The 16366-nt window shown below is 35.6% G+C and overlaps 3 long non-coding RNA genes across 3 annotated transcripts; 2 read left to right on the top strand and 1 right to left on the bottom strand.

Annotated features, from left to right (window-relative positions):
* The first annotated feature begins 1857 nt into the window (after positions 1-1857).
* Positions 1858-7384, top strand: LOC147524435 (uncharacterized). Its single transcript, XR_015196959.1, has 3 exons — positions 1858-2322; positions 2433-2553; positions 6911-7384. It is a non-coding gene; the product is annotated as an uncharacterized LOC147524435 (long non-coding RNA).
* A 5027-nt stretch (positions 7385-12411) lies between these two features.
* Positions 12412-13305, top strand: LOC147524434 (uncharacterized). Its single transcript, XR_015196957.1, has 3 exons — positions 12412-12696; positions 12841-13098; positions 13213-13305. It is a non-coding gene; the product is annotated as an uncharacterized LOC147524434 (long non-coding RNA).
* Positions 13306-15252: 1947 nt separating this feature from the next.
* LOC147524433 (uncharacterized) lies at positions 15253-16017 on the bottom strand. Its single transcript, XR_015196956.1, has 2 exons — positions 15558-16017; positions 15253-15455 (listed from the first exon to the last, which is right to left on the bottom strand). It is a non-coding gene; the product is annotated as an uncharacterized LOC147524433 (long non-coding RNA).
* Between the last annotated feature and the right edge of the window lie 349 nt (positions 16018-16366).

The following is a 16366-nucleotide window of genomic DNA, read 5'->3' as shown; positions in this document are numbered from 1 at the left end:
TTTGCGGCTCGATCTATCAAATTCTTAGTCACATTTATATATCAGAAACATGAAAGTTTTGCTTCTCTATTTACCTACTTTGCAATTTTGTTTGGTTAGATGAAGGTCCGCTAAAATAGCTTATATGTATAGAGTTATATATTCATGGTAATAAGTTTGTGGACATTTGATTAACAAAAGTGCGGGTTGGAAGCTATGGCCGTTTGCTCACGATTACCTATGGTGTAATCCCATTAGAACAGAGGCTTCTATGGGTTGATCGCGGTGGAGCTCATCCGGGTTACCTTTCTCGTCAACGCAAGTATCTAGCATAATTTACACATATTGAACCAAGAATCATGAAAAGGGCAAGTTGTCCAAGACACTTCCCCACCTAGGAGTAATTGCTAATTCTTAACACCGACGATCGTCTTTTCGGTGCTAGTTAATCAAATGAGAAATCGAGGCAAAACTTCAAGCATCAATAGAGACAAATTCTAAATCTCAACATCGGCTCTCCCGAAAGTACTAATTTTATTGCGATTACTTTAATTCACGTTCATTTAGTTACTAATCATTGATTTTTTAGTATGTATTGCTTACTAATTTGATCAATTCTATGTAATCGATTCAATTTATGGTTTGGGGTTTTGTTAATTTGTGTATTGTAGTGTAAAGATGAGAAATTTATTTCATTTTTTATTGGATTGATTAAGGATGCAATGTTTGTTAGTGAAATTTTGTTTATTTTGATGATAATTTGATGATTTTGGGTGTAATTTGTAGAGATTGATTGAGGAAATATGGCGATGCATGAAAGGAAGATGATTGACTTAGAGCAAGGATGGGAGTTTATGCAGAAGGGGATTACTAAGTTGAAGAATATATTAGAAGGATTGCCTGAGCCACAATTCAGTTCAGAGGACTATATGATGCTATACACTTATGTAGTTTGATTCGTTTTTAGTTGATTATGTTTGTTTCGGTGCATTTGTAGTTTTGATGTTATTGTTTTTGTTGGATGCATGATTTTGTTTTGTTCTGTTTTGTTTGTAAACAGGACTATTTATAATATGTGCACTCATAAACCTCCTCATGACTACTCACAACAGCTTTATGACAAGTACCACAAGTCATTTCAAGATTACATTACTTCAACGGTAAATATTGCTATTGTTATGCTTTAAGGATCATCGTAATTGAATAATAGGTACATGAGAATTTTTTACCTTTGATAGTACAGTACTTCAACGATAAAGAACAGTTCAATTATGCCTTTGTGACCATGAAATCATGATTTTTTTTATTTTTTTTTTTTTTTTTTTTTTTGGAGTTTGATTTTCAATTTGATTATGATGATTATGATTATGAATGTTTTGTTTTAATGGGTGACTTATCTGTAGTTAAATTATATGATATTACTCTAGCTTACTAATCATGTTATAGCCCTTAAATCGTTTTCTGGTTATCCTCTTATGGGAGCTTTTAATTCTCCATTTCTTCAAGAGCAAAGTTAAACTCATTACGTTGTTCAAGCTCGAAGAAGAGAAATCGATAGTTTGGAACCGATGCAATGTGTAATAGTTGTGGACAAACCAAATAGTTGGGCTGTTATTAGTCACCGCCTAATTTGGTTGTTGTGACAGTTGTGCATCAAGTTTCATTTAGGATAAGTGTTTGAAAAAAAAAAAAAAAAAAAAAAAGGTTCGAGGCTTAAGCCTCAATAAACAATATATATAAGAATAAAGAGAACAGGAAAAAATGGGGTTTGATGATGGAAGGTTGTGATTTCTAATAGATTGAGGTGTTAATACTGAAACCACGACTCATAAGGATATTTGAATTTTTTATGAGGAGCTGAGTCGTAAAAAACCAATTCCACCAACAGTGAATCCACGTGGAGGCTGGCCGTCGTTGGAGGAAAAAGGTGGCTCAAGGCAGCTGAACCAAGCATTACCCAAGCCTGTACAGAAGGAGCTCCCTCTAGAATCAGAACCCAAGCATTTTGACTTCGGAGAGAAAATTTGGTTTTTTTTATTTTTTTAGTGGTTGAAGACTTGAATTGAGGTTCTGTAGGTAATTCCAGTTAGAATTCTTTTCTTTGTTTATGATTATGGTAGCACTAAGAAATCTGTTTTAGGAAAAAGCCTGCGGTCCTTCCACCAAGTGATAGGTTAGAGATAAAGAATCAAGCCGAAGGCATCACTTGCACAGAAGATCACGGTGTGCCTATTGGAGCTGGTGTTGACTGGATCATTTAAGATGACTCTGTAGATACTACCACTACTTTAGCTTTACAGGATTTGGGAGAAAGGGAAGACAAACTGCTATCTCGGGGTTCTGGTAACTACTAAATATTTTCCTGCTCACTACATCAAGGTGTTGCATGGTTTCTTTGTGTATTACTCTCTATATCCCCATTCTAGCCTATAACTCCCTGATTTGGCTGAAAGGTTACTAGATGGGAAGAATATATACCCATATGCTAGAATGCACGAGCAAAATGCAGAATGCAAGCATACCTAAGCGGTTTTATGTCTTGACTATGGACTCTGCCAATACCTATCAGAACATGTAAGTTCTCTTTTTATTCATCATCATTGTATCCAATCTTTCCCATGTCAGACTTCTCCTATTATTTTTTTTTCAATAAGGTTACTCATTCCAGGCAATTTTTTCCTTTATTGGGGATGTTGTGTCTGTTATATGTCTCTTACTTTTCCGCGATCTTTATATATACTTTTCACCAAGTCAATACATACTTTGCTTAAAAACACTTCGAGGCATTGGAATGGTTCTCGTGAGTTTTAACGAGGAATGTTATGTAATTTAATATGTCAAATATAACACGTTGTCTTCGATGCTCACAATCACATACATGTAAAACAAGAATGATGTTTTTAAACTAATTAATTGCACAATCATCTATGTGTGGAACTTGAAATTATGGTAGCCTTTGTTTATCCGCTTCTCACCGATGTAGCCGACCGAGTATGGAAGTATGAATAGTTGTCCGCTCATTGATGTTTGGTTATTAAAGCCCCTAAGTGTGTATAATGCTGATAAAAGTTTCTGACTTTAGTTGGACCTCGATTACTAACCGATCAATCATTTTGTAAGTAAACAAATGTTTTACTCATCGATCCATTACGTAATATCGCCACTTGAATCTGAATTTTTAAAAGGTTATGTTACGCACACCTATTAATGTGATTTTTTTAAACCAAAAGGTACTTCACATACCGCTTTGCGTTTGATTGTATGGTTCTCTTAGAGGAAATATGTCCGACCAAACTAATGTTATATATGGAGAAATGAATTAACATCGCATGTAACGCCGTGATTTTTAAACACGATTTTTCTATTTTATTAATTAATTAAATTAATTATTTTCAAAATTCGGATTGATTTCGGGATACATGGCCCTGGTTTTGGCCCGAAGTTGGGTCAGAGGACTTGGTTTGGGACCCAAGATATAAACACTTTTTTGTAAAATAGGGTTCCCTGGATAATAGAATAATTAAAAATGGAGAGAGAGTGGTTTCTTTGGAGGCGTTTGGAAGCGGAATTTTAATTAGCTAGGAGGATTCGTCGAAATTGCTCATACAAAGTGAGTAGCTATATATTTTTGCTATATCACCGGATTTATCGCTTTCGACATCGGTATACTGTCTAAGGTTTCTGTTTTTGTACTGTTCATTATATTGTTTTTATTCGACGTCGTGTTTCGTCGAGTTGTTAAAACTCTAGTTAAACTGTTAAACTGTCGAACTTTGTTAAAATTGGGGTAAACTGTCGAAGCTTCGACAGAGCATCAATGGCGTCGCCCAAAACAGTATCGAAATCGTGTTTTTGACGGGTTGAACTTTCTATATTTGTTGTTGGAGTTTGGTGGTGGACTGATGAGGGTCGAGTGGGGGCAGTGGAGCTTGGAGGCGCTAATGGCGCCGGTGTTTGGGCTGTTTTTGGTTTATTGGTTGTGTTGTTCTGCTTTGTTGTGTTGAGTGTATTGTTGGAGGTGAGTGGGGGTTGAGTGGGCTGTTGGAAGCTTGAGGCCGGCCATTAATGGCGGCAGTAAAGTTTTTAGATCTAGTTTGGAGGTAGGAGGTGGAGTTAGCAAATCGAGTTGTTGGGTGTATTAAAGTTGGTGGGTTTTCGATTTGTGGCATAACCGATGTGTTGAAAGGGGAGGACGATCGGTTTGGTGGTGGCCGGTTTTAGCTGCTGGAGGAGGAGAAATGGGTGAGGAAGATGACCATTTCGATTTGGGCCTGGGGCTTGGGCCTTGGTTGGTTCTTTGGGCCGGAATGTTTTGTTTTGGTTGGGCCCAATTGATTTTAAGTTGTTTGGCCGAAATTTCAAGGGTGGTTGGCCGAAATTTCAGTTTTAGTTTATGTGGGCCGAAATCTAATTTAAGTGGTTGGGCCCTTTTCTTTTTGTTTTGAAATTTTTGGACCGAACCACTTAACTGTTTTTGGGCCCGTTTCTAATATTGCTTGGACCAGTCCATTGGACTTAAAATAGATCTTTTCGCCTTTACACGTGTTTAAACTTTCGGGTTAAGGTTTGGGCTTGCCAGGTTAGGTCCGAACCATGACTTTGGTCACGAGCCCACGAGCCACGATTTTGTCATCCCACCCGAACCATGAACCATTTAATGACCCTGGACCCGTCGAACACCTAAAACCAGTTTGACTTTGACGCGACGGTTTGACTTTGACTAGGATAGTTTGACTTTGACTAGGACGGTTTGACTTTGACCATCGACCGATTGACTTTGACGGTTGACTTTGACCTTCTTGACCATGGACGATTGACTTTGACCTTTGACCATGGACGGTTGACTTTCACCTTTGACTTTGGCGACGACAGTTTGACTTTGACCATGGCATGTTGAGTTTGACCTTGACCATGAGGTGTTGACCTTTGTGGATTGAACCGATTGACTTTGGATATTTGATGGATGTGGATGTTGACTTTTCCAGTTTTTCATATGTTTGTTTATATGGATATATATAGTAATAAAAATCTTGTCGGATATCAGATAACTTGGTTGGTAAATTATCTAATTTAGATTTGACGTGAAGTAGTGTGTAAAAGATATTGGGCTTTGATTGTGGGTATGGATTGTTTAATCAGACTACATTTTATGTTGTATATTATATGGACATATGTAGTAATAAAATCTTTGTGGAAGCTTCAGACAACTTTTTGTTGTCATTATCTAATAAAGATTCGACATCGATATTGTGTATTTTTGACACGTGACGATATTGAGATGTTAGGAGATATTATATTCCTAATACGTTATAATGTATGTGATACGTTGAAGATCATTGTGACGTGATATAATATCTTTAGGATAGTTGTATTAATCGCAATATCTTGGAGAAATGTATATGTTTCCATTATTTTATATGTGAAATGCTAATATAGCATTGGTGAATATTGCCACGGGAGTGTGGTGTAGTCTAAATAAGATATTGGCGTGTGAAAGTATGAAATATGGTTATGAGATATATTGAGATATTTTAGAGATTGTGGCTTAAATGCAATAAGGTAATTGACCGCGACGCGTGATATAATGGAATGTTTATGAGTCATTAATGTATTGACACGAATAAATTACGAACGAAAATCCCAGAACCGACTACCACAACTCATGAGATTTGCCTTGTGTGGGCTTATGTGATATGATTGACCCATGTGTTGGGTGTATATATAAGATGTGATTGACCACGTGTGTTGGTGCAATCAGAAAGCCGAATAGTGGCTTGATATATTCCGTTCGCAAAAAGAGCGATGATCGCATAATATTTTATGCCGAATAGTGGCGGTCTTACATAGATTTGGCTTCCGTGTGAGGATTTACGGTGTGCGGCATCCATTTCGGAGGTGGTTACGCCTGAGTGGCTCATTATGTAAGGGAGGCATGTGGATGTACATGTTGGCGTTGGGTTCGCGATTGTGGTAGCCAGGGAAACTAGGTAAAGACATAGATACGACGTGATTTTAGGGACACGCAAAAGAAAGTCCGAAATAATCTAATTATGGTAATATGTTGGTTAATGACGATATCTTTATATAGATGATTGTATATGCTTGGGGTTATAGTTTAGTTAGAACCTAAAAGGCCTCGATGGAGGAACTACATGCCTTATTTATTATGAGTATAGTTTGTTGTGTGGTTAGTGGGAAGTTAAAGGCCTCGGTGGAGGAACCTACGCCTTTAGTTATTGAACTTAAGGATGTTGTATTAGTCGTTGAAAGTTAGCGCCTCGATGGAGGAACTAACTGCCAGTATGGATTGTGTATATATATGTATATTATATGTTGTATTTTAGGGTTACTCACACCAAGGCATTTTATAATGTCGACCGATTGCATGTTTGTTTATCGGGTGTGTTCATTAAATGAACATAGTTGATAAGTCTTGATGGGTTTAGTGTTGAAGATGATCGGTTGTCGTTCTTTTCTTTAAGTAATACAGATTAGCGGGATAAGTTTTGTTTTCCTCGAGGTGATATAGATTTTCGGAGTTGAGATAAAGTTATTTGCATTTTCATTTGTAAATTGTTTTTGGTAATGAAAGATATTTATTTGTTTAAGTTAAAAATTTTATTGGTTTTATTATCCGCGATATTTTAAACCGCTTTTATGGGTTTTGGGAGTAGAGAGTCGTCACACCCTGAGATCGAAGAGAGGGGGGACAAATAATGTTTTTCCAGTCGCCGAAAATGGAGCGTGACAAGGCATCCACTCAACTCCTCAATCATCATTGTTGGTGATTGAGTGGTACTATTTAAGCATGAAAACAAAACTCATCAGCTTTTTTAGGGTGTCTAGCGTTTAAGTCGGTACTTCCATGCTTCATTTTCTTAGTGTAGAATCTTGGTTTTTGGTGATAACATTTCTGCTTTTGATGACCTAGGTAACGACACTCAGACTGCAAGAGTTAATACCCTGCCTTCCACTACAGGAGTTTATTGTTTTAATTATGCCAAATAGTTTACAAGTTGAATTAATTGATTGAGTTTTGTTAAGATGTTACTCTTCCCTCGGTGATCAGTGACATTTGACCTATCAATAGAAGACATCAAGGTTTGTTTTTTCTCTCCATGAATACATACTGTGAGCATAATGTAATGTCACAATTTACAATTGAAAATATTTTGTTTGGCCTTTTATTTATAATATATGTTAGTTCATCTTCCTCTTTTATATTTATTTTAAATACTTGATATCGTATGTACATATATCTTTCATGTGACACTAAAGACCATGTTCTCTGGCCGAATGTCGCTCTATCTCACTCTTAAACGTTTCTCCCTGTTAATTATGACCACAAGACATGGGTTATCTGTGCATTGCCACTCGAAGTTTGAACAAATTCCAAAAGACTCATCTATCTTGAATTAGTTATTTTCATATATATATCTATATTCCTAGCCAAGAAAAAACGCGTCTTAACTGTTACTCTCAATGCGCATCCTTTTTTTTTTTTTACATCATATTTTTTTTTTTCAATTACAACGTATCTCTTTGCAACAACAAATTTATTGCACGCAATCTGTCTTTCTATGTACTTAAAAATTACTTCGTTTTGCAAAAGCGATTTGAGTAGTTGAAAGTTGTGTTTTCCAACACTATCACTAACGTAAATAGGCCCTCCGGGATATCGCCCTAGAGGCGACATGGAATTCTGCACAAGGATGAGAAGATGAAACATGTCGAGTCGGTGAATGAAGTTCCCCATCCATAAGCTATTGTAGGCACAATGCACCATGTGACACCCTTGCGGCCGAGAATCGCCATTTGGATCACGATGTTTCAATAGACCAAAAATCATCTCCCCGGGATTAATTAATCTGAGATAAGTTAACGAGATCATTTCATAATAGAACAAAATATCAGCCTAAGTAACAAGAAGGATTTGGACTACATGCACATTATAAAACATGTATAAGAGACTTGTGATTTCTTTCCCTTTGATTTTTAAACTTTGTTTCTCTAATTCCTTTGTTGTATGTAGAAAGATATAACAAGAGGACCTCGATCGAGTTCGCCGAGGGAAGATTGAACCAGATGCATGCAACTCAAGCTTCTGGATGTACATAATTACGGGTATATTGTATTCTTCTTTCATTCGATTTTGTTTAGTTTTGGAGATTTTTTTAATTACCTTTTGTTTTTTTGGGGGGATTGTAGTATATTTTCTGCTACATGGAATGTGGGTGGAAAGTCTCCACCAAATTATTTAAACCTTGAAGATTGGCTTCATACTTCCTCGGCCAGATATTTATGTTCTAGGGTATGTTTTTATTATTCAATTTTGTTTTACCATGCAATTTCTTCATCCTTGCAATAAGCACAAGGCTTAAAGAAGTCCTCCTTTTTCCGATTTCGTGAAATTGTTCCTTTGAATCTTTCGGAAATGTTTTGGGATCAAGACAATGCGCCCGGCCAGAAAATGGATGGATCTTATTCGAAAAAAACACTAAACAATCTCGAGGTGCAAGTGGAGGTGGGGGCTATCGACACCACCTCCTCATTCTTGATCGATCGTGAATTGGATGCTGATTTTTGAAGGATCAACAAGGCGTAAGTCGTCTTCTTTCTTCCATCGCCGATCATTTCAGTCCTTGAGTGAATAACGTTATGCTTATAACTCAACCGGTCCTCACTCATTCACGCATGCACCCCTCTAAGTATGGCATACCAAGGATAAAGAGATGATGGCGACAAAATTTAGAAGAAAGAACACCAATAATTGAATTATTACGGTAGTACTTTCTTATATTTCGGAGATCACATAGCTTAACGTAATCGGGAGAGCAAATTGGCGGATCTTCTGAGAGAATAGGACTAAGTAGTAGTTGTTAACAAAGTCATTTCCACCACAAGTGATGAGAACAAGTGCTTCGTTCACCGTCTTTTTGGCTTTGAGGCATTGCCAATGAGTGCACCCACTTTTGTCGATATCTTGCTTGAAATACTGAATTTGCTGGCCAATCCTGATTATGTTTACCTGCATAATAGTGTGTCATCCATTACGACGTATTTATTAGATAGGTTTTTTTGGCGCTAAGTGAGCAAGTTTAATTGATAATGTAAATACGCTAAGTACAATTCCATTTCGGGTTAGTATTATTAGATAAGGTTCGGTGGTGTGGGTATTAGAATTTGAAATGTGAGGCTTCTTACAAATTGGATTCCAGTGTCGTTGAGGACTCCAATCCCAGCAGAGGCAAAGCTAGCACCAACAAGTAGTCTCCGTCCAGTGAGCTCTGTGCTTAAGTATGGCATAGTAGGTTCTTCACCAATTGACTGGCCTGATTTTAGTATATATAACATAGTTCTAAATTTAAGTAATAGAGCACTTTCAAATAAATTATACTAAAAAGGGAATTGGGAAAAAAAAGTTACTAAAGTACTTGGCCTTTGTTGCTCAAATATGGAGCAGTGCTTCCTTAAACTTTACAGTCTGCGTACTATTGAGTATAGACACAAACTATAAACGTACTCCAATCAAAAGAATCTCAAAATATAAAATGCAGCACATGAAAAATGAGAGATATTTTACTGATAATATCAGGGATGTTGAGTCCATTGGAGAAACGGCCCGGTTAACGCGATGAGTGGGATAGTCGATTCCATATGGATAAAGCGTCGGACGACGGCGATTGTTAATAGATAGTTGTTGAATACAAAAAATGCACGCGCCTCTGCTTGAGGAACAAAAATGCCCAACACTATAACTACACTTATTACCATGGAAGCAACAAAAGCCGAAGAGTTCTTCATAGTGTTTTCAAATGTCCAGAATAAACAGTGTTGAACACATAAATCTCTTGAACTATCGGTGTTTCAACACACTCAACTCTGACACGTACAGAATGATGGGTTTGAGTGCCATTATATAGTATTTTGGTTGTAAACAAACACAGTTGCAAGTTAATATTTCTTGGGGTAGGTTAATAAAAAATGGCGAAGTAAAATTATGTTTACACTTTTCAGCAATTTCTTTTTAACATCGCGTGCATAGCACGTGCATCTTGCTAGTTTACATAGTCATTAGAACTATGAAAATTTAAATTTATATAGTAAATTTTGGGATTGAAAATTTTCCACTTGACAGAATATATGTAAATGTATTTTTACATAGTCATATATATGTACAACTATATTTACATAGTCATTGGAGTTATGAAAACTTAAATTTATATAGTATTTTTTGGGATTGAAAATTTCCCGACACCTGACAGAATATATGTAAATGTATTTTTATATAGTCATATATATGTAAAACTATATTTACATAGTCATTGGAGCTATGAAAATTTAAATTTACATAGTAATTTTTTGGATTGACAATTTCCTGACACCTGACAGAATATATGTAAATGTATTTTTACATAGTCATATATATGTAAAACTATATCTCAATTAGTAGAGTACACCATAATTAACATGGACATTTAAATTGAATCAGCCTTTTTTCTACCATGAAATACCCTTGATAAAATATTAAAATCAATTATTCAATGTCTTTATTAATAGAGTACACCATAATTAACATGGACATTTAAATTAGACCAGCTTTTTTTCTACCATGAAATACCCTTAATAAAATATTAAAATCAATTATTCAATGCCTTTAAAAAGGACTACTTCGTCATTTCAAAATTTACTACTATCTATATTCTTAAGATTATATAGTAACTTAAGAACGTATGTGTAAATTCAGGTCGGAAATCAACTACACGCCACTATTCAATTGTTCGCGACTTACTTTCATTAATTGCGAAATAATTACCTTTTATACCGAAATTAAATGCAAGAAACCAGATTTTTCTTTTCTTCTCTCTCCCAAATCTCTCCTAATTTGCTCTCCCTTATAAAAACTTAAATTGAAAGCGCCCAAAAAAAAAAAAAAAAAAAAAAAAAACCCTGATTGTTATTACAAGTCAAGAGAACAAAAAAAAAAACTCGGTTTCAAAAGGTAATATATTTTTCCTCTATTTGATTACTTGGTTTCGATATAGATATCGATATTGATTTAAAGCCCTTGCACATCTCTCTCTACTCTTGGTTCATGTTTTTTTTTCATCTAAGACTGTATTGTTTTATAAATTTTACAAGCGATTCTTTTCCCTTCTCTCTTATCTCTTCTGTTTCTCATATTGCCTATCTCTTTGTTTGCCACTATTTCCAATCAGAGTTGCCTTTAATTCAATAATTGAGGTCAGTCATGCTCTGAGTTATTTTATGTAGTTTTTGCAATTTCTTATTCGATTTCTTTTTTCCCTGTAGTACATTTCCCATTTTTTTTCACTCTATTATTGCTTTATAGACTGCGCACTTCATATATATAACCAAGTTATTTTCCATCTGCCAACCATAACCAAGTTATTCTCCTCTGTTTTCATTGTGTATAGAAGTTTCCATATCTTACTTGATGTTTGAATAAGTCGATTGATTTTTTTTTAACCTTTGTTATATTGTATTCATCTTCAAAGTATCCTTTCTATTTATGTTTTGTTTTACGCTCTCTGTTGCTTTGAAAAGCTGCAACACAAACCCAAGGTGTTAGAAACGTAAAGGTCACATCCCTTCGGTTGGACGTAGTGGTATTACTTCTGTCTCATGTGCCGCTTTTCATTTTACTGATCAATCATTTCAATAATCAGCTGCTTCTCAATTAGATTGACATAACTATTTTTGAGTTAGGCTGCTAGGGCGAGGCAACAACTTCTCTTAAGCAGTTCCATGAATCTGAATGTAAAATTACTCGCTTTTAACTGTTCCTCCATATTTTTTTTATACTTTTATTTTGCTTTCTAACTTTGCAATTTGCACTTATACTGCAGAGATACTGGGCTTTTGACAATGGAAAACATTATGATTCTTGCTCTGAAGAATCTGATAGCAATTATCAGGTATTTGGATATTATAGCCCAGCTTCAACTATTTCTTGTGTTGGTGCATCCCTGTTAAATTCAGACGCAGAGAGTTCACCTCGAGGAAATACCCTGGACGTGGAGAACTTCTATTTATCACAAAGTTATCAATCAGGTGATCAGGATGAGGAGATAGATCGGCGTAGTCATGGTTCATATGGTCTTTTGGAATCTCTTGATGCACTCAATCTGCTAAATGATAGTAATCGGTTGTCCGACACTCTGCCAGGTGGTATGCTATCCCCTTCATGCCTTGATTGTCAGATAAATGCAAGGATTTTGTCTGTGAACAAGGAAGCAATAAAAAGAACTCTAAGTTACTGTGGTCCTCAGTGATGAATATGCTGCACTGAATCGATGTGAAAATGAGTTTGCATATAATTTACACAGGGAAGCAACTTTTCATGAACCACACTCAATTTACAAGACCACAACATCTCAACTTGGGAGGGTAGCTTTCGAGGAAGTTGAAGATGCCAGTTCAGCTTCTTCTGAGTTATGTGATTTGGACGACACCAATTTGGAGATCAACTTTGAAGGAAAGCATGCTTTCAGCAATCCCTATATAGTGCTTCCACAGCATTCTTTGATATTGAGTTTCTCATGCCTTATGAAATCCATGGATGCTGGTCCATAAGGACCTTCAACTGAAACTGGGAGGCCTTTCACAGGATAAGCGCCAGAATCTTCGGATGCTCGTTTCACAGGATAAGCGGCAGGTCAAATGCTGTGATGGTTTTTCAATAATTTCTATGATGTGAGTGGAAGTTTTTTTTTCCCCGCCCCGGAAGTGATTATTACAAGTGACGGATTTCTATAGTCAGCAACTAGGCAACGTACCAACGTTAACTTTGAATCCCTGACCAGTGCTTTATATTCACTTCTCTTTTTCCTTATGAAGGTGATACTCGCATGCTCCTGACGAGCTAACATATGGAGTTGATATGAAAAGGATCAGGTGGTGCGGTATCCTCTAGGTGTGGTGTCATATACAATTTTATCTTTGAAATTTGTTGGAGATACATTTCTTAAATCAACAAGGTTGTGACTTGCTCATTTATAGAGAATTGCTCTCTCATATTTGGTTGTTGCAATTCTGGAAATCTCAACAAAAGATGGACAAGCCAAGGATCTTTTACCTGGATGGCAGCCTACATTGGTGGGCACATTCTCATTTTATTCCTAAAATAATTATATATTGTTTTTATGTTATTCATATCAGTGGAACAATCTCAACACACCTTTTTTTTTTTTTTTTTTTTGCAATATGTAGGCTGGCAGGCGCATGTGTTATTGTAGTTTACCTGTTAGTTATTTATGGAGTCTATGTTCCTGATTGGCACTTTAGTGTCTACAACACAAAAAGTCCTGATTATGGGAAGACGTACTTTAAATGTAAGTAAATTTTCACCCTCACCACATAACACTCCTATAACATTTTATTTTCGCCGCAGATAAGTTTTTTAGTTATACTTCATTGTTCACCCAACGATGCCCTTACTACTTATGAGCAATTTGCTTAGATGACTTAGCTTTGAGCCTGTAAACTGCCATTAGATTAAATACTAAGACATTAGTTGTCTTGCTAATTTGATCCAGAATCCTAAAGCAGTGAATTGCTAAATTATCATAAATCAACTTAGGCATATGTTGCAAATTTTGATTGATTCGACTGTTTATTTTATCCAGCATCTTGCACATAATATTTGGTTTCAAGAATGCCCTGGACTATGTCGAGCCAAAGATTTGAGAGTTTGTTTTGTCATTCATTTTTAATTGCTTGCTCCGTCTAATTTTTGGCGTCAAATCATATATCAAATGTTAGAAAAATGAAAACAAATCTTCTTTCTCCTACTACACATCCTGACAATTTGTCTGTGTAGGTAAAATGTGGTATAAGAGGAACTTTGGACCCCCCTTGTAATGATGTTGGGTACATTAACAGAGTAGTTTTAGGAACCAATCACATGTACCAGCACCCTACTTGGAAAATATCCAAGGTATGTATGGTCAAAACTTAACACCTTTTGTTCTTCTACTTGTAAATTATGTATATTGCAAAACCTACTACTCTTAATTGTTAGTGGAATTGTGCATCTGTTCTTCTCCAAAAGTTGTGCAGGTTTGCACTGAGAGTTCCCCGTACGAGGGGCCTTTTAGGAAGGATGCTGCATCATGGTGCCAGGCACCTTTTGAACCTGAAGAATTATTAAGGTCTGCGCCACACCAAATTAGTAAAAAAAAAATTTTAAAAAAATGATTACCTATATTGAAGAGTTAATAGTTGATTTTTATCATCAAGATTAATTATATTGCATCGAGAGGAAGTCTTCGCACAGACCATAACTACATAGATTAGGTACTCTGTCATCTTCTAGAAAATAAAATCAGATCAACGTAATATAATGACAATGAGTTGTTCGTTTGAAGGAGTCGACAAAAGTTATAAATGATTGACAAATAATATGTATTATATATTAATGTAACATCAATTACATCACTTTTTTTCCATTCTCTTTTTACGCTTGAATGATTGAAACTCGATTTCCTATCAGGTACGCTATCTCTCATCTATTCGGCATCAGAATCTTGTGAACCTTTTGGGTTACTACCAAGAAAATGGTCAACAAATGCTTATCTATGTGTATATACCTAATGGAAGTATTTCCAGTCACTTATATGGTAACTGTCTAGCCATTTATGTGTTACTATAGCTTATAAATTGGTTATATATCCAGGTTGCTTATATTAAGAATTCGATGTAATCGTTTCGCAAATTTTGTGCTTCATTTGGTATATTTATGTGGATACTTAATTGTTTCTTATCATCACAAACTTCAAAAAGTTTACTGCAGTCCGCATCCACTACCAAAAAATAGACTTTTTGCCACGGTCAGGTCCTGTGGCTAAAAGTGCCAAATTCGCGGAAAAAAACCTTTTGCCGCAGGAAAACTTTTTGTCACGACCGTGGCAGTATTTGGTGTGGCGAGTTCTTTTTTGCCGCAGCTAAAGTGACCGCAGCTAAATGTTTAACTTCTTGCCGCGGAAGCATTCGTTACAAAATGTATTTTCTATTTAATGCAGTATTGTTATTTTTATTGGAGGGAAAACCTTTTGCCACGGTCCCATTGCAAAAAGCTATTAAAGCATTCAAATCAAGTAAACCTTTTGCCACAACTTGGCCGCTGCTAAAAGTGTTTTTTTTCCCTAATTATTATTTTTTTTTGTTTTATTTATATTTTTTTGGGTGGGTGGGGAGCATAAACCAACCAAAAACAAACAAGTATAAGGTGCGTCAAAATAATTCCAACAATAACAATGAAATCCCACATTTTTCTATTTAATTGAATGTGGCTTCGCCAAGTACAAAATGTTATTTGATCAACAAATAATAAATTGGTACAAAGAAAAGAAAAATGTACTATGAAATAAGAAAATCGTTTCCAGTAGCCATCTCGGTCTTTTCTTGAAGTTAAAGAGCCTCTTGAAGTAATCCTTAAATGCAAAGTTTAAGGCCTAGTGCAAATTACAGAAACTCTGTTAGTACGTAGCACCCAAGATATAAAATAATTTTGTTAATGTACGTTACGTAAAATCTGATTAGAAAAAAAATATCACCTGAGTAGGGAAGTAATGAATCACATTTGCAATGTTTCCTCTCCACAATGGCCCAAACCTTTCTTCCTTGATTGTTATGCTTAAGCATTCCCCAACACCTTTGTATGGCGTAAAAAAAAAAAAGAAAATAAATAATATGTTACTAAACTTGGACGAGTACTAGAAAACAAGTGCACCTATATCCAACATGATATGGTCAGAATTAGAAAATGTCTAACCAAAATTTACAAGATGGCATTCAACTAAGGATTAGAAGATTGCATTCAGCTAAAAAAAATGTAGAATCTTGAATAAACGTGCATAGAAAGAAACATTTATTGAACCAACCGGAGAAGATATAAAATACAGCCAAAATCCCATTACTTTGTTGATGTCGATATTGATGCCAAACCTGAGAAATACAACCAAAATCCAACTGTTATACGAGATTGAATGAACCAACCTGAGAAGAGACTAAGTACCAAGATCCAATAGTAATAGGCCAAAAAATTAAGATTGAAGAATTATAAAATAAGACGGCATATGGCTGTGCACACAACAATAAGAACCACGCCTACTATATCCTTGGTAACTAGCATACGGATATGACACTAAAACATTGTTGGCTCAATCCTCATATTTGTTATCTCATACTTTGATTGAAATTGTTTAAATATAAAATTTTAATGCACGAGTTCTAAAATTTACATTTAAATAATGTAGCGCCCCGAAACCGATCTCTTTAGTTCTCTCTATCATTCTCTCTGAAAACTTAACATGTTGGTTTCCTTTGATGGAATGTACTCTAAAATGTTATGACGTTAGTAAAG

The sequence above is a fragment of the Coptis chinensis genome, chromosome 1 (genome assembly GCF_015680905.1).
Source record: "Coptis chinensis isolate HL-2020 chromosome 1, ASM1568090v1, whole genome shotgun sequence".
In the NCBI taxonomy this organism is placed as follows: Eukaryota; Viridiplantae; Streptophyta; class Magnoliopsida; order Ranunculales; family Ranunculaceae; genus Coptis; species Coptis chinensis.
Note: the sequence above shows the minus strand (reverse complement) of the source record. Positions and strands in the feature narration are given on the sequence as shown.